Source organism: Oryctolagus cuniculus, chromosome 9 (assembly GCF_051225735.1).
Source record: "Oryctolagus cuniculus isolate XC-2025 breed Fujian yellow rabbit chromosome 9, ASM5122573v1, whole genome shotgun sequence".
NCBI classification, from domain to species: domain Eukaryota; kingdom Metazoa; phylum Chordata; class Mammalia; order Lagomorpha; family Leporidae; genus Oryctolagus; species Oryctolagus cuniculus.
The window spans coordinates 96,496,031-96,519,200 of NC_142875.1; the positions used below are offsets into that span (position 1 = coordinate 96,496,031).

At 43.9% G+C, this 23,170-nt stretch overlaps 1 long non-coding RNA gene across 1 annotated transcript; it reads right to left on the reverse strand.

The window, feature by feature from the left end:
- Positions 1 to 3,180: 3,180 nt before the first annotated feature.
- Positions 3,181 to 17,904, reverse strand: LOC149124672 (uncharacterized). Its single transcript, XR_016213417.1, has 3 exons — positions 17,102 to 17,904; positions 6,132 to 13,646; positions 3,181 to 4,482 (listed from the first exon to the last, which is right to left on the reverse strand). It is a non-coding gene; the product is annotated as an uncharacterized LOC149124672 (long non-coding RNA).
- Positions 17,905 to 23,170: the final 5,266 nt, after the last annotated feature.

The window sequence follows — 23,170 nt, forward strand, 5'->3', positions numbered from 1 at the left end:
GTTTTATGTCTTTATCTGAGGTATATTGGTCTACCATTTCTTTTCTTATACTTCCTTTGCATATAAGAAGCTTCAGCTGGGGCCATGGCTCAATAAGCTAATCCTCCACCTGCGGTGCCAGCACACTGGGTTCTAGTCCTGGTCGGGGTGCTGGATTCTGTCCCAGTTGCCCCTCTTCCAGGCCAGCTCTCTGCTGTGGCCTGGGAGTGCAGTGGAGGATGCCCCAAGTCCTTGGGCCCTGCACCCACATGGGAGACCAGGAAAAGCACCTGGCTCCTGGCTTCGGATCAGCGCGGTGCACTGGCCATAGCACGCAGGCCACAGCTGCCTTTGGAGGGTGAACTAATGGCAAAAGGAAGACCTTTCTCTCTGTCTCTCTCACTGTCCACTCTGCCTGTCAAAAAAAAAAAAAAGCTTCAAACTTGGGGGAAAATTTGTGTAATGAAAATACTGTGCATGAATATCAATGTTTCTTGCACCAAAACCAACTCATACTGACTCGGTGTAGCATAGCTGAACAAGATCACTTTTAAGCATTAAATAAGAAGACAACAGTTTAGAAAAGGCCCCATCAGAGCAACAGGAATCCTGCTAACACTGAAGCAAGAGCAAACGTTAAATTTGTGATGAAATTTGAGCTGAAATATGGCAGTCATTAATACCTTACAAAAAATGTACCGAGACAATTTCCTAGAGACATCAGAAGTTTATAAATGGATAACTTGCTTTAAAGAATGAGACGGTGTTGCAGATGAAACCCACAGTGGTAGACCATCCACATAGATTTGTGAGGAAAACATTCTGGGGTTGATTCTGGGGCACAGTGGGAAAACCTCCATCTGCAGTGAAGCATCCCATTTGGGTGGATGCTGGTTCAAGTCCTGCCTAATCCACTTCCGATTCAGCTCTCTGCTATGGCCTGGGAAAGCAGTAAAAAATGGCCCAAATCCTTGGGCCTCTGGACCCACATGGGAGACCGGGAGACCCGGAGGAAGCTCCTGGCTCCTGGCTTTGGATCAGCCCAGCTCCAGCTGGGAGTGAACCAGCGGATGGAAGACCTCTCTCTCTCACTCTCTCCATCCCTGCCTCCCACCCTCCCTATCTCTGCCTCTCTGTAACTCTACCTTTCAAATAAATAATAAATCTTTAAAAACAAAACAAAACATTCCTGTTCTTCATGCTTGATTGAAGAGAACTGATGATTAACAGCAGAAACAATGCCCAATACCTCAGACATCTTGACTGGTGTGGCTTACACAATTCTGAGAAGAAAATTATAGGTGAGCGAAATTTCTGCTCAATGAGTTTCAACAGTGTTGCATCCAGATAAGCAGCAGACAAGAGCAGAGCTTTACTTGAAGATTTATTTTTAAAGTTTATTCGAAAAGACTGAATGTCTGCTGATTTACTCCCCAAATGGCCACAATGGTCAGGGCTGAACCAGGCTGCAGCCAGGAGTCTGGAACTCCATCTGGATCTCCCATGTGGGATGTAGAAGATAAGCACTTGGGCCATCCTCAGCTGCCGACCCAAGTGCAACAACAAGGAGCTGCATCTGAAGAGGACCAGACTGTTCTGGAACTGGCTTTCCCATAAAGGATCCTTGTGTCACAGGTGGTGGCTTCACCTGCTGTACCGCAATGCCACAACGCCAGCCCCAAGAGCAGAGCTTTCAGTGGAAATTTCAAACAAGTGGATCTAGATCTCTACTAAGGCATATCATTGAAGGATTATAATAGGAGATAAAAAATGGCTTTGCCTGCACACTCCTGAAGACAATCACCCTTAAGGCAATGACTTTCAAGAGGTGGAATGATCCACTGAGAGCAAAAGTAGTCTGGTCAAGAGCAAAGGCCAGAGCAACAGGTTTCTTTGTTTGTTTATTAGGATGTTCAAAGTTTATGGCTGGTTTCCTTCCTGGACAGCAAAAGAATAATAACACCTGCTTAGTACAGAGGGATTTGCTAAACACAGCCACAACTCCAGCAGAAAAACACCTGGGACAGATTCAGCAGTATGCATTCTTCACCACCATAATGTTCCTGCTCATCCCTTTTGTTAAATACGGGCACTTCTGAAAGGCTTTCAATGAGAAATCATTAGGCATTGGGCTTTTTCTGGTTCTTCTTGTTTCCTTATTTAGAAAGTCTTTAAAGGGAACCTATTTCTGTTTAATTAATAAGGAAAAACAGTCACATAGGCCTGGTCAAATTCCTAGAGCCCTAGGGTTCCATAGGGATGGCCTAAATCACTGGTATCTTTGCTTTAAAGTATGTTGAGCTTGATGGAACTTATGTTAGAAATAGTTTAAACTGTTTCTTCCATGAACAGCTGAAGTCTCCTTATATGCAAGAGTACTTCAGAATGAGTTAAGCTGCCACTTGGAATGTCCATACCCATATCAGAGTGCTGTTTCAAGTACTGAATGCTCCGTGCTTCCAATCCAGCTTCCTGCTAATATACCTGGGAGGCAGTGGAGGCTGGCCCAATACATGGGTTCCTGTCAACCTTATGGGAGACCTAGATAGAGTTCCTTGATAGTGGATTCATTCTGGCCAAACTCTGGGCTTTGCAGGCCATCTGAGAAGTGAATCAGTGGGTGGGAGGCTCTCTTTCTCTCTCTTTATCTTTGTTACTATGCCTTTCAAATAAAATAATTTTTAAGAAAGTCTTACAAAACTGTTCATTTTGAAGCTAGAGTATTTTTTAAATATCATGTATAGTTTTTCCCACACATTTTCTATGGATTTTTGAAGAAATTGCATAACATGCATGGATTCCAAAGTATTTTGCATGAAAATAAATCTATTTTGATTTCCTTTTTAGTGAGTTTTTTTTTTTTTTTTTTTTTGACAGGCAGAGTGGACAGTGAGAGAGAGAGACAGAGAGAAAGGTCTTCCTTTGCCGTTGGTTCACCCTCCAATGGCCGCCGCTGCAGCCGGCGCACCGCGCTGATCCGATGGCAGGAGCCAGGAGCCAGGTGCTTTTCCTGGTCTCCCATGGGGTGCAGGGCCCAAGCACCTGGGCCATCCTCCACTGCACTCCCTGGCCACAGCAGAGAGCTGGCCTGGAAGAGGGGCAACCGGGACAGAATCCGGTGCCCCGACCGGGACTAGAACCCGGTGTGCCGGCGCCGCTAGGCGGAGGATTAGCCTATTGAGCCACGGCGCCGGCCCTTTTTAGTGAGCTTTTAAACTTATTTTATATAGATTTATGTTTAGGCTGTTGTTTCTCTAGAGAACCCTAATACAGATATGGGGTACCAGGAGTGGTTCTAGGAAACAGATTTTTTTTTTAGTTTACTTATTATTTTATAAAGAATCACTGTCTGCCAGGTAACTCTTCAAATGCACACAATGACTTGTGCTGGGATGGTCAGGAGACAGGAAATCAACCCTGGCCCCAACATGGTGGCAGAGAACCAAGGACTTGAGGAAGAGAGGGTCAGATAACTCAGACACAAATACGGGATGCAGGTGTCTCGATCAGAATCTCAAGATATAGGCCAGTGCCTATCTGTAGCCCCAGTAATTTTGAGGAGTTTTCTTAATTTTGTCTTCATTGGGTATGAGGGTTCTGGAATTTGTTCTCTAAGCTGATGGAATTTTAAAATGCTATTCACTCTAAGGGTTGGTGTTGTGATGCAGTGGGTTCAACTGCATGGTGTAGCTGGTTTGATTTCCAGTTGCTCCACTTCTGATCCAGCTTTCTGCTAATGTGCCTGGAAAGTCAGTGCATGATGACACCAGTACTTGAGCCAATCCAGTCAACTGTGTGGGAAACCCAGATGAAGTTCCTTTTCCTCGCTACTTCCTGGCCTTTCCCTAGCTATTGTGGCCTTTTGGAAATCAGTGGACAGAAACTCCATCAGTGGATTGAAGATCTCTCTCTCCCTCCCTCTCTCTCTCTCTCTCTGACCCTGCCTTTCAAACAAACAAGTACGTCTAACACAAAGGTACATCAGTGGTGATTTTCACCATATCCTCATGCAGCTTGCCTGTTTGACTTGAGAGTGAGACATACATGGATTCAGGAGAATGATAATGGATAATTGGAAGCTAGCCCCTGTGGCAAGCAGCTGTATCTTATTGGTTTCACTACTTGGGCACATTTAAACACCTTACCTACTATAGTTCTTGCATTGTGAGACTTCCATAGAACACCTTAAAAAAACTGGCTATACTAAGGTGATAACAACTGAACTTTAACCACATTAGAAAAAAAAAACTACATTTTTACTTTCCCTTCTACATTGTTTTTGAGGTCAATTTACATCCTTTGATATTGCATTCCCCTAACAAATTGTCACAGACATTATTTGAATAGCTTTGCTTTGCATCTTCATACTAAAGACATAAATGATTTTCACTCCACCATTACATCATTAAAGCATTCTGATCTTACTGTCTATGTAGTTTCATAAGTGAGTTTTATACTTTCATGTTACTAATCAGTATCCTTTTCTCTCTGCTGAAGAACTACCTTTATTTTTTTTTTATCTTTTATTTAATGAATATAAATTTCCAAAGTACGTCTCATGGGTTACAATGGCTTTCCCCCCCATACCGTCCCTCCCACCCACCACCCTCCCCTTTCCCACTCCCTCTCCCCTTCCATTCACATCAAGATTCATTTTCGATTATCTTAGTATACAGAAGATCAGCTTAGTATACCTTAAGTAAGGATTTCAACAGTTTGTTCCCACACAGAAACATAAAGTGAAAAATAATAGATGATTTTTTTTTAAATGATGATGAAATCAGATCAGACCTATTGTCATGTTTAATCCCAGTGAGAGTCAAGTTGGGAATTGATAGTTTCTTTTTTTTTTTTTTTTAACAGAAGATCAGTTTAGTGTACATTAAGTAAAGATTTCAACAGTTTGCACCCCCACAGAAACACAAAGTGAAATATACTGTTTGAGTACTTGTTATAGCATTAAGCCTCAGTGTACAGCACATTAAGGACAGAGATCCTACATGAGGAGTAAGTGCACAGTGACTCCTGTTGTTGACTTTACAAATTGACACTCCTGTTTATGGCATCAGTAATCTCCCTATGCACCAGTCATGAGTTTCCAAGGCTATGGAAGCCCCTTGAGTTCTCCGACTCTTATCTTGTTTAGACAAGGTCATAGTCAAAGTGGAGGTTCTCTCCTCCCTTCAGAGAAAGGCACCTCCCTCTTTGAAGACCTGTTCTTTCCACTGGGATCTCACTCACAGAGATCTTTTTGCCAGAGTGTCTTGGCTTTCCATGCCTGAAATACTCTCATGGGCTTTTCAGCCAGATCCGAGTGCCTTTAGGGCTGATTCTGAGGCCAGAGTGCTATTTAGGACATCCGCCATTCTATGAGTCTGCTGAGTATCTCACTTCCCATGTACAACAAAAACAAAGCCGGAGGCATCACAATACCAGATTTCAGGACATACTACAGGGCAGTTGTAATCAAAACAGCATGGTACTGGTACAGAAACAGATGGATAGACCAATGGAACAGAATTGAAACACCAGAAATCAATCCAAACATCTACAGCCAACTTATATTTGATCAAGGATCTAAAACTAATTCCTGGAGCAAGGACAGTCTATTCAATAAATGGTGCTGGGAAAACTGGATTTCCACGTGCAGAAGCATGAAGCAAGACCCCTACCTTACACCTTACACAAAAATCCACTCAACGTGGATTAAAGACCTAAATCTACGTCCTGACACCATTAAGTTATTAGAGAACATTGGAGAAACCCTTCAAGATATTGGCACAGGCAAAGAATTTCTGGAAAAGACCCGGGAGGCACAGACAGTCAAAGCCAAAATCAACTATTGGGATTGCATCAAATTGAGAAGTTTCTGTACTGCAAAAGAAACAGTCAGGAGAGTGAAGAGACAACCAACAGAATGGGAAACAATATTTGCAAACTATGCAACAGATAAAGGGTTAATAAGCAGAATCTACAAAGAGATCAAGAAACTCCACAAAAACAAAACCAACAACCCACTTAAGAGATGGGCCAAGGACTTCAATAGACATTTTTCAAAAGAGGAAATCCAAATGGCCAACAGGCACATGAAAAAATGTTCAAGGTCACTAGCAATCAGGGAAATGCAAATCAAAAGCACAATGAAGAACTACCTTTAGCATTTATTGTAAGGCAGGTTCATGCTGCAGCATGAACTAACTGCTAGGCTAAACCTGACACTGTGGATTTTTGACAATTTGTAAAAAAGTGGCTGAGGTTAGGGGCTAAGGGTTATGGTACATGTCACAGCTTTTGTTTTCCTAGGAGAGTCTTTAATTTTCAAGGATAGCTTTGCAAGTAAATATTTCATTGGCAGTGATTGTCCTTCAATACTTGGAACATATCATGTCATTGTACCTTGATCTGTAATATTTCAGTTGAGAAATGCATTGGTAGTCTTATCAAATGTCCTTGCATGTTAGATGCTCCTTGTCTTTTACTGTTTTCAGAATTGTCTTTATCATCTTTTTTTCAAATTCTTTTTTTAAAAGATTTATTTGAAAGATAGACTTATAAATAGAAGGGGAGAAAGAGAGAGAGAGAGAAAGAGAGAGAGAGAGAGAGAGAGAGAGAGAGAGAGAGAGAAATCTCCCATCTGCTGCTTCACTCTCCAAATGGCCACAACAACCAGGGATGAGGCAGGCCAAGGGCCTGGAATTCCATCTGGATTGCCAACAGGGGTTGCAGATCCTCCATGGCCTCCCCAGGCACATTAGGAGAAAACTGGATCAGAAGCAGACCAGCTGGGACTCAAACCAACCTGCCACCCCAATATGTGACGTCTGCACTTTAAGTAGTAGCTTAAGCTACTGTAGCATAATGCCAGGCCTTGGTTATGTTTCTGTAAAGCAATTATGTCTATACAATTGATGGAGCAGTCACTTCTTTGAGACTTCACATCTGTTGTAATTCTGTTGGATACATATCTTCTATGGACAGAAGAGTAAAAGGACACTATCTTCATTGGTTACAGTGGTCTGGAGCCAGTGAGGGTGCAGATGTGTAGTCTCTGTGCATATTTGCTAAGAAGGTGTTAGAGATTGCAGGGACACTCAGCTCCAACATGGTGGATTTCCACAGTCTAGGCAAGAGCTGTTGGAAGGCTACAGTTCTCCCAATGTCTTCTTCACCTACTGCGCAGTCATGACTGAAAGAATCCTTCTTGGCATTGGCCTGGCTGTGGAATGACTTGTGTCAGTGCACTGGTGTTTGCTGTGTGGTACATGTGCACAGCTATGTAACAGAGGCCTGAAGCACATACACATGGGGAGGGACTATGGTTCTGGAGCCTGGGGTGATAAATGGTACCAGATCCCAGGGTACAGGCACTTCCTCTGCAATGCTGGAAACTCTGTGGAAAGCACAGGTGCTTGTGAAGTAGTTCAGGAACCAGGGATGGGAGCATGGGCATGAACAGAGCCTCAGTGTCTCTGGGGGTCTGGGTGAGGCCTGGCTCTCGATGGTGGTTGTCCCTGTGAACAGATTGTGTGCTTACACAGAGAGACCTTCCTTCTAGGACCTGGCTTGTGACCTAGCTCACTATGGTGATGGCTCCAGTGTCTGAAGTGCAAGCAAGTGCAGTGAAGCCACAGAGACACAAAGTGTGTAGGCACTCATGGAGCAGCCATGGCTCAGGGACAGGGCACCAGTGGGTTGGTGATGGGTGATAACTCTGGTCCCAGAGCATCAAACAGACCTGTTTCTTGAGGAAGAGGCATCTCCTGCTCTCTGCGGTTCTCTAGTGAGAATGGTTATTGGTTACCTCAGTGCCCAAAGATGCCAGTGTTCTTTGTGGAGCAGGCCAGTGGGACATAAAGGTTTCTACAATGTGACTGATAACAGTTATATCTACCTAGAGCTGGCGCTGTGGCATAGTGGGTAAAGCCACTGCTTGCAGTGCCAGCATCCCATACGGGTGTCAGTTCTACTACCAGCTGCTCCACTTCCAATCTAGCTCTCTGATATAGACTGGGAAAGCAATAGAAGATGGCCCAAGTGTTTGGGTCCCTGCACCTGTGTGGGAGACCAGAATGAAGCTCCTGGCTCCTGGCTTTGGATTAGTGCAGCTCTGGCTGTTGCAGTCGATTGGGGAGTGAACCAGAGGATGGAAGACCTCTCTCTCTCTCTCTCTCTCTCTCTCTCTCTCTCTCTCAGTGTGTGTGTGTGTGTAACTCTGACAATCAAATACATAAGTCTTAAAAAAAAAAGTAAAATCTACCTTTACTTGTTCTAGCTGACTCCTGCCAATGTTTACAAAGAGAAAGACAGAGACAGAGAGAGACAGACACTATCTTCCATCTGCGATTCATTCCCAAAATGGCTCCAATGGTCAGAGCTGGGCTGGTCTGAAGCCAGGAGCCAAGAGCCAGGAGCTTCTTCTAGGTCTCCCATGTAGGTGGTAGGGTCCCAAGAACTTGAGCCATTTCCCAGGCACATTAGCAGGGTGCTAGATTGGAAGTGGAGCAACTGGAACTCAAACCATTGCCCATTAGGGCTGCTGGCCTTGCAGGTGGCTGTTTTACCTGCTACACCACAATGCCAGCCCCTGCTACAGATTTTTAAATGGACCTCTGATACGTCCCTGCCCATTCTGGTATGTACATAGTTGTCTATAGTTGTTATTTGTAGAGGATCAAAGCTGGTTATATTCTACTTCATCATCTTGATGACATCATTGTCAGTGCCTTAAGTTTCATTACTATCATTCCATTTTATAATTTCATCCCCTCTGCTATTTGTGGTCACTACAAATATTATTGCTACAAATGTGTTGTTCATATCATTTGATGCATGTGTGCATGAACTTTATTTATGACTAGAATTACTGCATCATTTCAACTGCCCCCACCCACCCACCTTGTCCAGTTTCACACTCCATGGTTTGGGTTACTCATGGCCAATGTCAATCTGAAAATATCAAATAGAACATTTCAGAAGTAAGTAGCTGGCATGTTTTAAATTGCATGCTGTTCTGGGTAAGTTGATGAAATCTCATATACTACTGTTACATCTCTCCCAGATGTGAATCATCCATTTAACCAGTACATTCATGCTGGATATGCTACCTACCTATTAGTCACTTAGCAGTAATCTTGGTTAACAGCTAAGCACAAAGTTAGGTAGAGCCACCATTTCAGGCATCCACTGGGGGTCTTGGCATGTATCGCCCACGAATAAGGGCAGATTTCTGCACTAAGGCTATCAGTAGCATTCGAATTTTACCAGTTTCCCTACTGTTTAAAAAAGATTTATTTGAAAGATAGGGTATCTCCTCTATAAATAAATGGTGCTGGCAAAACTGATATAGCTATATCTTTATAGATATAAATATAGAGATCAATGAAATTAGATCTCTACCTCTCATCAAATATCAAAAAAACCCAAACGACTCATGATAGTTCAAAGACCTAAATTTGAGGCCTGAGACTTGGAAGAAAACGTAGGGGAAATACTTCAAGACACTGGTGTAGGTGATGACTTCCTGGGTACAACACTCAAAGCACAGGCAACAAAAGCAAATCTAGACAAAGGGGATCCTATCAAACTCAGGAGATTTTTCCCAGCAAAGGAAACCGCAGAGCGAAGAGACAGCCAACAGAGTGGGAAAAATATTTATAAGCTACTTATCTGAAAAAGGATTAGAATCCAGAATATATCAGCAATTCAAAAAACACAACAACAAAAAAAAACAACAAGTCCAGTTACAAAATAGGCAAAGGAGCTCAATAGACAGCACTCAGGCATAATGAATCATATCTTCATTGTTCATACATGATGGATATGGTCTTCTGCATTTACTTTTTTTAAACTTAACTTTAAGGCTTGGCAATCACTTTACATCACATTAAACCATTTATTTTTGTTCTTTTTAAGAGCTATATACAAGTTGGCTTGTGGGGCAATCATTTTCCACCTAAACTTATGAACACATATTTTGGAATCTTATTTGTCTTTAGGCTACCCTAAACTGCTTTTTGTGAAAGTATGGGGCAGAAGTTCAATTTACTATGCTTTTCCTGGATGGATAAGTGCTTGTGACAACACCACTTGGTGATAAATTCATTCTATTCCCACTGATGTGTAAAACTGGTTCTTTCATAAAGCGGCTTTCTGTGTATGTGCGTGGGCCTGTTGGTGGTCTCCATTCTGACTCACTGGTCGATTTGCAGTACTACACAGCCCGATTACCGCAAGTGTAGAAAAAGGGCTTAATAAAACTCTGATGCCCTCATAGTATCAGAATGTTGACCAATGTAATCTTACTTCTACCTCCAACATCACTATCAAATGTTTCTACCTGGGAGAGTCTTGGAAATGTTAGAAGAGAATGGCTCTTCTATATGTACAATTTCTGGAACTGGACTGAGAAGTTTAAAATCCATTGTGAAACACATGTTTGAATTTTGCCTGGATCTCTACTGAGCATCTTGATTAATCTGGGGAGCCATGTGATCTCTACAATGCTGTCTTTCAATCTGTGAGATGGTGCAGCTCTCCATTTCTGAGACTTAAATTTCCTTCAATGTAGTTCTATAAGCCCCTCCTTCAAAGCTTTTGTTTACATATTATCTCTTTGTTTTCTTCAGAACATTAAAACACAGATGACTGAAATAATGAGCAACGTGCACCGAATAATGGCTCGCTACAATCTCGACTTTGACTTGCCCTCCGGACACCGCATCTCTCTTACAGAACACATGAGGAAACAGAGATCCCTGTTTCTGGAGAGAATGGGTACTTACTCTAAGAATGCTGAAAACAGAGAAAAGACACTTGCCTACATTCTGGCCTGGTTAGAGGAATGGAGTAAGTGTCTAGAAGTGTTTCAGAGAAAAATCACAAAGTCAGCAACTCTACTGTGGGGGATTAGTCAGATTAAAGAAGAAAACACTAAGGAGGTTTTTCAGAAAATGTCTGTCTCATTTCCCAGTAAGAAGGAAATATAGATTTGCTCACTTAATGAACATTATGCTGACTTCCTTGTTTTTCTTCAAGCATGCCAGTAATGCCCCAGCCCAATGTCTTTATGCTTCCTGTTTGCTTGCCTGGAACATTTTTCACTCATTCCTTGCCTAAATTTCACTTTAAAAACAATGTGTTTTCTGACATCCCCATTCCCTGTTACCTCACACTCTGCATTACCAAGCATCTTTACCTTTGTCTACACCATTCGTATCTGCCATACCACACAATTTAATTTTTATTTCCTGTCTGTCTCCTTTCGCTAGAATGTAAGCAGTAGGAAGTTGGGGAACTTGTTGTATTCAATGCTGTATCAACAGAATCTGCAACAGTACACATCTGAATAGACACTGGTTGAATTAAAGAATGAACAAGCATACAATAAAAAGACAGCATCAGAGAAAGAAGGAGAGAGATAAACAGGGATAGATAGATGGATAGACAGACAGATGTTTCATTCGCTGATTCATTCTCCAAGTGGCCACAATGGCCCAGGATGTTCCAGGCCATAGCTAAGAGCCTGGAACCCCATCCTGTCTCACATACTGGTGGCATGGGCCCAAGTACTTTGTCCATATTCTGCTGTGTTTTGAGGCACATTCACAAGAGAGATTGGAAGCAGATCAGCTGAGGCCCAAACCGGCACTCTGATATGTAGAATAAGGAGAATCCTGCAATCCACACCACAATGCTGGGCCCTTCACCATTTGTTTAAAATATTTCATCTCCTTACAAGAAATTCCATGTAATGGGGGTTAGGAAACACTAGAAAACTCCCCAAACAGGTCGATTTACATTTAGACACCCAATATGAAAGCATCTATTCCTATTTTAGACACTGATTTCCTTGAAGAACAAAACCAAACAGATACCTTTCAAAACCTTGATTCATAAGACTTACTACTCAGCTTCTTCCTCCAAGTCTTTACCTGTTTCATTGAAAAAAGCCTCAGAATAGCAATAAATGCATGATAATCATGACTGTACTCCTGAATACAATTTATTTAGTAGTTACCTGATGTTATAAAGCTATATGGTTATGCTTATCTCTTTGTATGCACAAAATAATGATTTTCTTCTCTCCAAGATGTTATTTTGTCTGACATAACTGCATTTGATGTTGAGGAACACTACCATTGGATAGTACAAATGGAGATGTTTCCAGAAACACTGAGAGCCATTGAGAACAATGTCAATATACTATGTAGCATCAGCACCACTTTCCTTAACGATAAGAAGACACAGAAGAAAAAAACAGGTAATTGTGTTTTGTGACTTTGCAAATGGAGTTTTCTTTTTTTCTCAAAATGCAGGTTGGTGGAAGTATCATTTATAGACCATAAAACTCAACATGTTAAATGATTCTCAGTACCTTTCAAGACCTCTGAAATCCAATCAGAGGGCCCCAACACAGGTCCATGTTCCACCCACTATTGACAGTGAGAAGCTGAATTCTCCCACACTATGACTGTTATCTTCTTCTCCCTTTAATTCCATCAGTCTTTGTGTGTTTGGGGGCTTGGCTGTATGCTGTATGTTTATAATCATTACAGCTTGCTGATGTATTGACCCTCGCTGTTTCTAGAACCATTGTTGTTGTGCTGATATCTGTTTTGTCAGATAGTATATAATCTTCAGCTCCCACATATTCACAGTGTATCTTTTTTCTATCACTTTACTTCTGCTCTCTTTTTGTCTTTGAATCCAAGGTGTGTCACCTGTAGTTGGATCTTGTGGGACTTTTTTTTTTTTTTTTTTTGTGGGAGGTAAAATAGCAAGGTTTATTAGGGACGGGACATCTGTAAGGATGGATGGGCACCTCTCCAGACAGGACCTGAGAGAGTGCCCAGTCGCTTGAATGGGGGGAAGGAGCAAGGTTACATGGTTGAGTAGAGAGATTACACCTGACCAGGTCAGGCAGGCGGCTCAGCAGAGAGGCAGAGGGCTGAGTGTGCAATCCGGTTGAGGCCGGGGGTTTTTAAGGAGATGGGTCTTTGTCTTCACACATTTCTTCCTGAAACAAAGGATTTTATGGATGTAAATATTAAGAAGCTCCTGAGTTTTCCCTTGAAGGTATCAGACAGGAGGAAGGCTAGCTGGTGCCATCCTGTGTTTAGAGGAAGGGTGAGCAGGACCCCCTAGAGAATCAGGATCCGGAGCAGAGTGTTTGAAATGCAGATACTGGGCTGCATCTGGGAGATTGTGGAAGATTTGTCAGGCAGAAGGGGCGGGGACCTCCACCTGGCAGGTTATCAGGTAGGCGGGGGCAGGGCAGAATGTGAATACCGGGCTGCCCATGAAACATTGTCAGGATGACTTTGAGATGCAGATGCTTATGCTGGACATAGATGTCTTCTCTTTATGCCTTTATGTCACACACACATAAGCTCATATCTGACTTCCTACCTAACATTCTCCCCTCAAGAGGCAATACCCAAAATTCTTCTTTGGGATTATGGATGGAGTTCCGTTTTCTGTAACTTCTTCAAAGCTGGCATGTGGGCGTCGAGGGGGATTTGGGTATTTCCTCTTGCTATCTGTCTTATGGTGTGCAACAGTGGCCTTGGAAAGACTGTCCTGCTCAGTCTAGAGGGCTGCTCAGGTCATCCAGTGGAATGGGCTAGAAGCCTTGTCCGACGACCATTTGGAGTTTGACAGCTTTTAGCCTGTTAGAGACAAAACGAACAAGGGCATTAAAAACATATGGTCCAAAGAGAAGCAGCAAGATTACAGAAGTTATTGGGCCAAGGAGAGGAAATAGTCAGGATTTCTATGACCAGATGTCAGGCCAGAAATCCCAGCCCTGCTTGGCCTGGTCCTGGAGCAGTTTGGCTTTGTCCAGGGAAAGTATGAATTTGGGTTTGTACCTGTCCAGTCTGATTGACCCAGAGACAATGTTCTTCCTGGAGCATGGCACAGATGCCTCTCGGAGCAGCAGTTAGCATGTCCAATATTTTTTTTCTTTCATAATCTTTTGTGACTTCCACACACCCTCTTCAACTTACTCAAAACATTCAATCACTTCCATTCCAGTCTAGAGTAAACTAGCTATCAGGATAGGACTTTTTCTTTTCATACATTTCTGACAATCCAGGTGTTCCACATGGGCAGTAGGGACCCAGACACTTCAGTCATTGGTTGTGGGAGGAAAGTTGCTGAGTTTCTCCTTCAGCCATTCAGTATATCTTTTGTCTATTGATTTATGGCCCTTTTGAAAGAATCAAAGTTTCTCACAGTAAGAAAAGGTAGAAAAGGGAGACAGGAACCCAAAAGAGAAAACTGAATGCATCAAGCATACACAAACTCAGGGAAAAGTTGGATTTGCATTCTATCGAATCCCAAAGTTCAAGTAAAAGTAAGTTAATGATGTCACAACTGAGATCATCTCCTTACCTCTGGAAGCAATTCTGGGTGATTGTAAGAAAACACGATTCTAAAACCAAAACTTTTAGAGCTGCACTTTTCTCTCTGTTTTTCTTTTTTCTTTTTTTATATTTATTTATTTATTTTAATTTTTTTGACAGGAAGAGTGGACAGTGAGAGAGAAGAGACAGAGAGAAAGGTCTTCCTTTTGCCATTGGTTCACCCTCCAATGGCCACCATGGCCAGTGCACTGCGGCCGGCGCACCGCACTGATCTGAAGCCAGGAGCAAGGTGCTTCTCCTGGTCTCCCATGCGAGTGCAGGGCCCAAGGACCTGGGCCATCCTCCACTGCACTCCTGGGCCACAGCAGAGAGCTGGCCTGGAAGAGGGGTGACAGGGACAGAATCCAGCACCCTGACCGGGACTGGAACCTGGTGTGCAGGTGCCACAGGCGGAGGATTAGCCTATTGAGCCGTGGCACCGGCCTGTTTTTCTTTTTTCAAAGATTTACTTATTTGAAAGGTAGAGTGACAAAGATAGAAGGAGACACAGAGAGAATGAGATTGTCCATCTACTGGTTCACTTCCCAGTTGGCTGGGCCAGGGTGAAGTCAGAAGCTTGGAACTCCATCTAGTTTATCCCCATGTGGGTGACAGAGGCTGGGAACTCAGGCCATCCCCCACTATCCTCCTAGGCACATTAGCAGGGCATCTGGGACTCCAGTGAGTGCTCCAACATGGGATGACAGGGTCATAACTTGTGGATTAATCTGGTGTGGCACAAGGCCAGGGTCATAGCTAAAGTTTTCTGACTAATCTTCAACGGACAGTCATCTGTCCATTTGGTCTAAATTTATTAGGCTTAAACATAGAGCACAGCACAAAAGAAGCAATATGATCTCATTGTTTTGTTTTACATTTTTTTCCTTCCAGTATCTAGAGGTGCTCTATGGAAAACATGGAAAGACAGATTTATAAAGCGACCTGCAACAGCCCTTGCACTAAGACCAGATCAAATGATCTCTGATCAATTTACAACCAACACCAAGGTTTTGGAAATTCAACGTATGTTACAAGAACACATAGGTTCTTCAATGTTCAACAAAATGGAAAACACTGCAATCAAATATATCTCAGCAACTATATTAAATCTTTACAAAGCCTTGAGTGCCGTGTGTGAACAAGTCAATGTTTCTAACATTGTAAGTGACAGCATGTTTTTTGAAAAGTATGAAACAGAAAAAGAACTCTCCAGAAGGATGATCTGTGACCTTAGTGAGGAAAACGAGCTGCTGCAACAAAAACTGCAAGAGAAAGAAGAAAACTATGAACAGCTAATTCTAACCACAGGTCGTGCAGGCCAGCAAGAATATACATCAGTGCCCACATCCAGGACCCATATCAAGGCTGGGGACATAGCAGACAGTATGCACAATATTTTAGCCAAGGAATTGGAAAATACTTTATATAAGTCTCCAACAAAAAAGATCAAATCCTCCAAGATAAAGTGGGGCTCTTCACTTTTACTTAAAGCCCCAGCTGTACTGACCCCAGATTGCCAGGACAGCAATACCGTCCACCTGAAGACCATCAGCAAATGGGTCCTGGGCCTTTGAAGGGTACTGCTGACTTGAAAACACTGGGGCCAATGAAACAGCAAGAGGAGAAGAAAGAGGAGAAGCTGAGCCAGGGCCTGAAGAGAGAGAGACAGCTGGAGCTGAACACAAACACTGCACCCCTCTTCACCGAGTCCTCACCACCTGGAGTGCCTCCCATTTACCCACAGCCCCACCTAAAATACAAACCCCTCACTCCTCTGAAAACCCAGGCCCTGATGACCACTCTGACACCCCAGCAGGCCCAGGCCCTAATGACCACTCTGACTCCCAAGCAGGCCCAGGCCCTGGGTACCACTCTGACCACCCAGCAGGCAGAGGCCCTGAGGACCACTCTTACCCCTCAGCAGGCCCAGACTCTGGGGACCACTCTGACCCCCCCAAAAGCCAAGGCTATCAGGCCTCTCACCCCTCAGATGGCCCAAGATGTGAAGACTATGACTCAGCTGGCCCAGGCCCTGGGGAAAACACTAACCCCTCAGCAGGCCCAGGCGCTGGGGACCACTGTTACCCATCAGCAGGACCAGGCTGTGGGGACCACTATTACCCATCAGCAGGACCAGGCCATGGGGACCACTCTGACCCATCAGCAGGACCAGGCTGTGGGGACCACTCTGACCCATCAGAAAACCCAGGCCCTGGGGACCACTCTTAACCATCTGCAGGCCCAGGCCGTGGGGACCACTCTGACCCTGCAGCAGGACCAGGGCATGGGGACCACTCTCACCCCCCAGCAGGCACAAGCGGTGGGGACCACTCTTAACCATCTGCAGGCCCAGGCTATGGGGACCATTCTTATTAATCAGCAGGCCCAGGCTGTGGGGACCACTCTGACCCATCTCCAGGCACAGGGCATGGGGACCACCCTTACCCATCAGCAGGCCCAGGCCCTGGGGACCACTCTGAGCCCCCAGCAGGCCCAGGCCCTGAGGACCACTCTTACCCCTCAGAAATCCCAAGCCCTGGGGACCTCTCTGACCCTGCAGCAGGCCCAGGCTGTGGGGACCACTCTTACCAATCAGCAGGCCCAGGCCCTGGAGACCTCTCTGACCCCCCTGCAAGCCCAGGACCTAGGGATCACTGAGGCCCAGGCCCTGAGGACCACTCTGGCCCCTCACCACAGACTCGGGGGGCCAACCTTACCCCTGACAAGGCCCCTCCTACTCCAGGGCAGCCCCTTGAGCTGGAGGCAGTGAGGCCGAAGCAGGACTTTCCTCAAACTGCCCAGCCACCTCCAGCAATGAAGGCCCCACTCACTCCCAGGTGGCCTATTAGATCCGGAACAACATCCACCTGGAAAAAGAGCCCGGGTTTCCATGGTCCTCTCTCTCCTGGCCAGTCCTTGGCTCCTGGGCCACCTTCCTTCCCTGGAGAGCTCTTGGTGTCTGGACCTTCCTCTGCACAGCCTCCGGCACACCAGCCTCCTGTCTCCACTGGGCAGCCCCCCTCTCTCCAGGCCCCTTCTGCCCTTGCACATCTGGCACCACCGACCCTTCCTGGAGAAACTTCTCCATCACGGATTGCTCCCAGCTCTGGGCATCCCTCCACATCATGGACCCCCTCAGCTGCTGGAATGCCCCAGAAAGGTGTGGCCTCTTCTGGGAGGAAGAAAGGACTGGTAAGGATTGCTTCCCAGAAATTGGTCCAACCCAGTCCTCCGGGTTGGAAGAGAGATCTCACTCCACTCATTGCCAGCAAGCCTTCTGCAGAAACCCAAACACCTCGGGAGTCTTCACCCATGGAGCCTCAGTCCCATCTCTCCAGCGACAGCACACCAACATCATGCATCACTTACACCGATGGGGGGACCCTGCAGTCTCTGCAGAAGCCTAAAACATCACTGCCTTCTCTCGCTCCTCAACTAACACCAGCATCACAGGTCCCTTTCACTAATGAGGGGGTCCTGCACACTCGACAGAGGTCGAGAATGGCCCTGCCTTCCATCACTCCTCAACTGGCCCCGCCAGCACAGGTCCCTTTCACTAATGAGGAAATCCTGCACACTCGGCAGAAGCCTAGAACATCACTGCCTTCTGCCACTCCTCAGATATCCAGGACATCACAGAAACCTCTTTCTCAGTGGGCCTCAAAATCCCAACACCCCTCTCTAGATACACCACGGTTCATGAAGCCAGTTTCAGACATCAACAAAGACAAAATGATGGTGCCCCCTTCCTCTCCCAAAGAGCTTGAAGGGAGGATGTGTTTTGTTGACGTGGAGACTCAGAGGAAGAACCTGATGCTATTGAATCAGGCCTTAACAACTAATGGACTCCCTTCCCCACTCCACACAGCAGCTAGGAATCTCATCATCGAGACCCTTCACACAGACCAGGTTCGGCTAGGATACCTGTTCCACAAGTACACTGCCCACAGGCTGATCCAGCGCTTCAGGTAGATAATTCTCCAATGATCTAGTTGATTTATGCCCAGCTTTTTCCTGAACAGTCCTGATATCAAATATCCTCCCTCCTTGCCCTGGAAGTATATTCATGTTTGTCAGATTGCATATTGTAAAAGAACCTTTTATTGAAGATACGTAGGATGGAAGCCTGTTTAAGACAGCAAAAGGAGACATTTTTAAGTGAATAAGAAATGGCGAATAAGATCCATTTCATTCTTTCATATCTCAAGCAGAGATTCTAAGGCATGTTTTGTGAATCATGGTTGATCTCCAAAAGATCAACTTCTAAAGGTCAGAGATGCCTGCTGGTCACTCTGAGTTTCTTTCATCTTCAGTTCACCAGAAGATGTAGGGTTTTTATTTCTTTTTTAAAAATAATGTTTAATTACATTCATTTTAAAAATTCACTTGCGAGATAGAATACTTCCATCTCCTGGTTTACTCCCCAGATGCCCATGTGGGGCAGAAGTGGATCAGGACCAAAGCTCAGAGCTAAAAATAAAATCCTAGTCTCTTCAAATTGGCAGAGACACAACTTGCATCATCACTGCTGCCTCCCAGGGTCTGCAGTAACAGGACCTGAAATCAGGAAGCAGAGTAGGTATCAAACCCTGACACTTTGGTATGGAAATGGGCATCTTAGCCACTAGCTTAATGGGTGACTTACCGGCTAGACCAAATCAACTACCCCAGTTGATGTATGATCTTTAAAAATGGAGATGGACACTGATGGATGGCCTATCAGCTAAGACAACCTGTTAGCATCCTTATGTCCTATATCAGAGTAATTGTGTTGAATCCCTGGATCCGGCTCCCGATCCTGATTCCAGATTCCTACTAATGCGGATCCTAGGAGGCAGAGGTGATGGCCAAGTGACTGGGTTCCTGTCAACCACATGGGAGCCCTGGTTGAGTTCCCGGCTCACAGTTCAGCACACCGACCACCCCCTCAGTGTGGCAGGTGTTTGAGGGAGTAACCAGCAAATGGGAGTTCCTGCTCTGTCTTCTTTTTTCTGCTTTGAAATAAGCATTTTTAAAAAGAGAAGTTAATTTTTTAACAAGTTGTTCATTTTACCTACTTGAAAGGCAGAGAGACTGAGAGAGAGAATCTCCCACCCACCCAGTGATTTACTCCCCCAAATAGCTTCAACAGTTGGGCTGGGCCAAGCTGGAGCCAGGAGCCAGGAACTCAATGCACATTTCCCATGTGAGTGGTAGGAACCGAACTCCTTGAGCCATCACCTCTTCCTCCTAGGCTGTGCATCAGCAGGAAGCTGCACTGGGAGCAGGAAGCAGGTATGGAACCCAAGAACTCCAACTCATGATGGCGAGCTTCTCCAGTGTCACCTGAACCACTGTGTCGAATGTCCACCCCAATGAACAGATGTTTAAAAAGACTAGCATGGGGTATAACACTTTTTGTTCATTGCCAATACAACAGATCAAATGTGGAATCTCATTGTTTTAGTTTGCATTGCTTTGCTGTGGGTGAGGCTAAGTATCTTTCATAGACATCAGATCCATCTGCATTTCATTTCCTGTGAAGATCCTATTCAAATACTTTGCCCATTTTTCAATAGTTACCAAGTTTTCATGAAATGGATTCACGTGCCCTATTCAAATACTTGGAAAAGTAGCCCCTGGCCTAATTCCACCCACTTGTGTTTTTACTCCACTCTTGGTAATTTTGGGTTTGTAGAAAATTCTTATTTTTATTTGCTGGTTTGATTTATTAAGATAGGCCTTCTGCATTCTGAGATTACTAAATGTTTTCCTGGATTTCTTTGGGTGTCTTTAAGGTTGGTTATTAGCTTGATTGCTTGTCTTACAGTTAAGTCTGATCCTTAATTTTCTACAGTAGTAGATGGACTTTGCTGGGGTGTTTTTCACATGGCTACTCAGTTGCCCCCTAGCATTTTTAAATTATTTATTCATTTGAATGCCACAGCGATGGAGAAAGAGATCTTCCTTCTGATGATTCACTTACCATATGGCCATATCTGACAGGTCTGGGCCAGGCTCTAGCCAGGAGCCAGGACCTTCACCCAGGTCTCTCACAAGGGTGATAAAGGGCCAAAGTACTTGAGTCATTTTCTACTGCTATACCTGGTTCATTAGCAGGGACCTCAATCAGACGGCCAGTAGCTGAAACTCAAACCTGCACTCTGATATGGGATGTGAGCATCACATGGTCCCTCAACCCACTCTGCCACAAAACTTGCTCCCCATGTTTTTTTTTTTTTTCTAGGAAAATTCCACATTCAAGGGGTTTAAAAATACCCTTTACCTTTACATTTACATTCTCCTTTTTGAGAAGTTGTGAAGTACTTTTTGTTTTCTTAAGTAGCACAGATGTATAACTGAACCAACCAGTAACACAGGACTTGGGAAAAAAGAGAAAGTCAACCCCTAACTAAGCATGTCCTACTTTCCAGACAAGGGTGACCTCTTCATCTTGATAGGATTAAGATGGCAGTGCCCCTGATGCAGGATCAGTAGGTGTGCCTTCCCTGTTGCAGCTCCTTATATTTGCAGCCTGATTCTTTTCCATTATCTCCTCTGGGAGTGCCACCTGATTTCATTACTAGGTTTCAACTGAATCCACTGAAGAATGGGGTAAATTTTTGCCTTTTGCCCAGGAATCTCTTTCTGTGAAAGTCTTATGAGAAGACTTGGCAAGGCAGAGAGAGTCAGGCACACTCACAACAATGCCAGAGAAAATACAAAACATACTTACACTTGGTCAGTTTCTTTTTTTTATTTTCTCGATTCCTACATAATTCAGATTGCAAAAACATGAGTTGTTATTTCATTATAATTATTATGACATAATTTTAAAAACTGTGGTGACAGTGGGTTTCTATCCAGTATTTGTCATTAAGAAAAATGATAACTTTGGGGCTGGTGCTGTGGTATAGCGGGTAAAGCCACTGCCTGCAGTGCCAGCAACCCATATGGGCACCAGGTTCTAGTCCCGGTTGAACCTCTTCCAGTCCAGCTCTCTGTTGTGGCCCAGGAAGGCAGTGGAGGCTGGCCAAAGTGCTTGGGCTCCTGCACCTGCATTGGAGACCAGGAGGAAGCACCTGGCTCCTGGCTTTTGCATCGGCATAGTTCCAGCCATAGCGGCCATTTGGGGGGTGAACCAATGGAAGGAAGACCTTTCTCTCTCTCTCACTGTCTAACTCTGTCAAATTAAAAAAAAAATCTAAAAACAAAGAAACAACAAATATGATAATTTCAATTGGAAGTACACTTTATCATAATAGAAAAGTGTCACAGGGCAGAGTGTTGGTGTAGCAGCTAAGATGCTGCTTAGGTATTCCTGAATCCCATAATCAAGTGTCAGGATTTGGGTTCCCACTCTGCTTCTGCTTTCAGCACTAATGTGTACCCTAGGAGGCAGCAGGTGATGGCCACAATACTTGGGTTCCTTCTACCCATGTGAGAGATCCAGATTGCACTCGAGTCTCCTGGCTTCAGCCTAGCCCAGCCACAGATGTTTTGGCAATTTGGGGACTTAAACAATGGTTGTAATATATTCATTCTCTCTCTCTCTCTCTCTTTGCATCTCTATGCCTTTCAAATAAACAAAAATTCAAAAACAAAGAATATCCATTTGTTCCTGTTCCACTATCTTTAAAATGCAGAATGGATGTCAAATTTTATTAAGTTGGTGAAATAACATTTTGTTGAATGTGAGTTCAGCACTTCATTTTCACGTGAATTAAAGGAAGTATTTTTTCTTAGATCCATTACAATGATTAATAACCATTGGTAATTAATTAATAGTTTCCATTAATATTAGTAAAACCATTAGAGCATTCCCGGCATGAATCCAATTTTCCGTAGCATACTCTTTTCATTGCTATTTTCTAGTTACTTTGAGAGGCAGAAGACAGAGACAGAAAGATAAACATAGACAAAAAGCTCCCATTCACTGGTTCACTCCCGAAATACCCACAATGGCCTGGCTAAACTGAGGTGAGGGTCAGGAGCTTGGAACACAATCCAGGGCTCCCGTGTGGGGTGGCAGGCACCCAATTACTTGAGCCATTAGCACTTCTGCCTCCTAGGATCTGTACTGCTGAGAAACTGAAGACAAAAGTCAGATCAAGGAATTAATCCCAGGCACAGGGATATGAGGCCCTGGATGTCTTAAATTCTATGTTGAAAATTCACTCCCAGTATAAACTTCCTTGAATATGTTGTGAAATCCGTAATATTTTATTAGGGACTTTTTAACTGATATTCATGAGTAAGTTTGGCAGATGGTTTACCTTTATCAAATTTTGCTATGATTCTAATTTTATACCATTAAAAGAAGTATGGATGTTCATCTTTTTATACTCTGGAAAAGTTTAATAGGAAAGTTAGCTGATCTTTGAATATTTGGTGGATTTCACCTATGATATTATAGGGACTTGGCGCTTTTTTGGAGTTCTTTGACAGCTTTCCAGTGTTTACATAACAACTTGTTTGAAAGATTTATTGATGATGTTGATTACCTCAGCAACAGGAACACTTACTTCAGTAAAATAATTTAAAATTGAAATATATAGATCAACATTCCAGAATATTTAACTTCATATAAGTTTAATCCCATCCAGATAAATTTCTCTTATTAGAAATTTATTTAATATTTAATATATTTTTTTAACTTTTATTTAATGAATATAAATTTCCAAAGTACGATTTATGGATTACAATGGCTTCCCCCCCATACCGTCCCTCCCACCCACTACCCTCCCCTTTCCCACTCCCTCTCCCCTTCCATTCACATCAAGATTCATTTTCGATTATCTTAATAT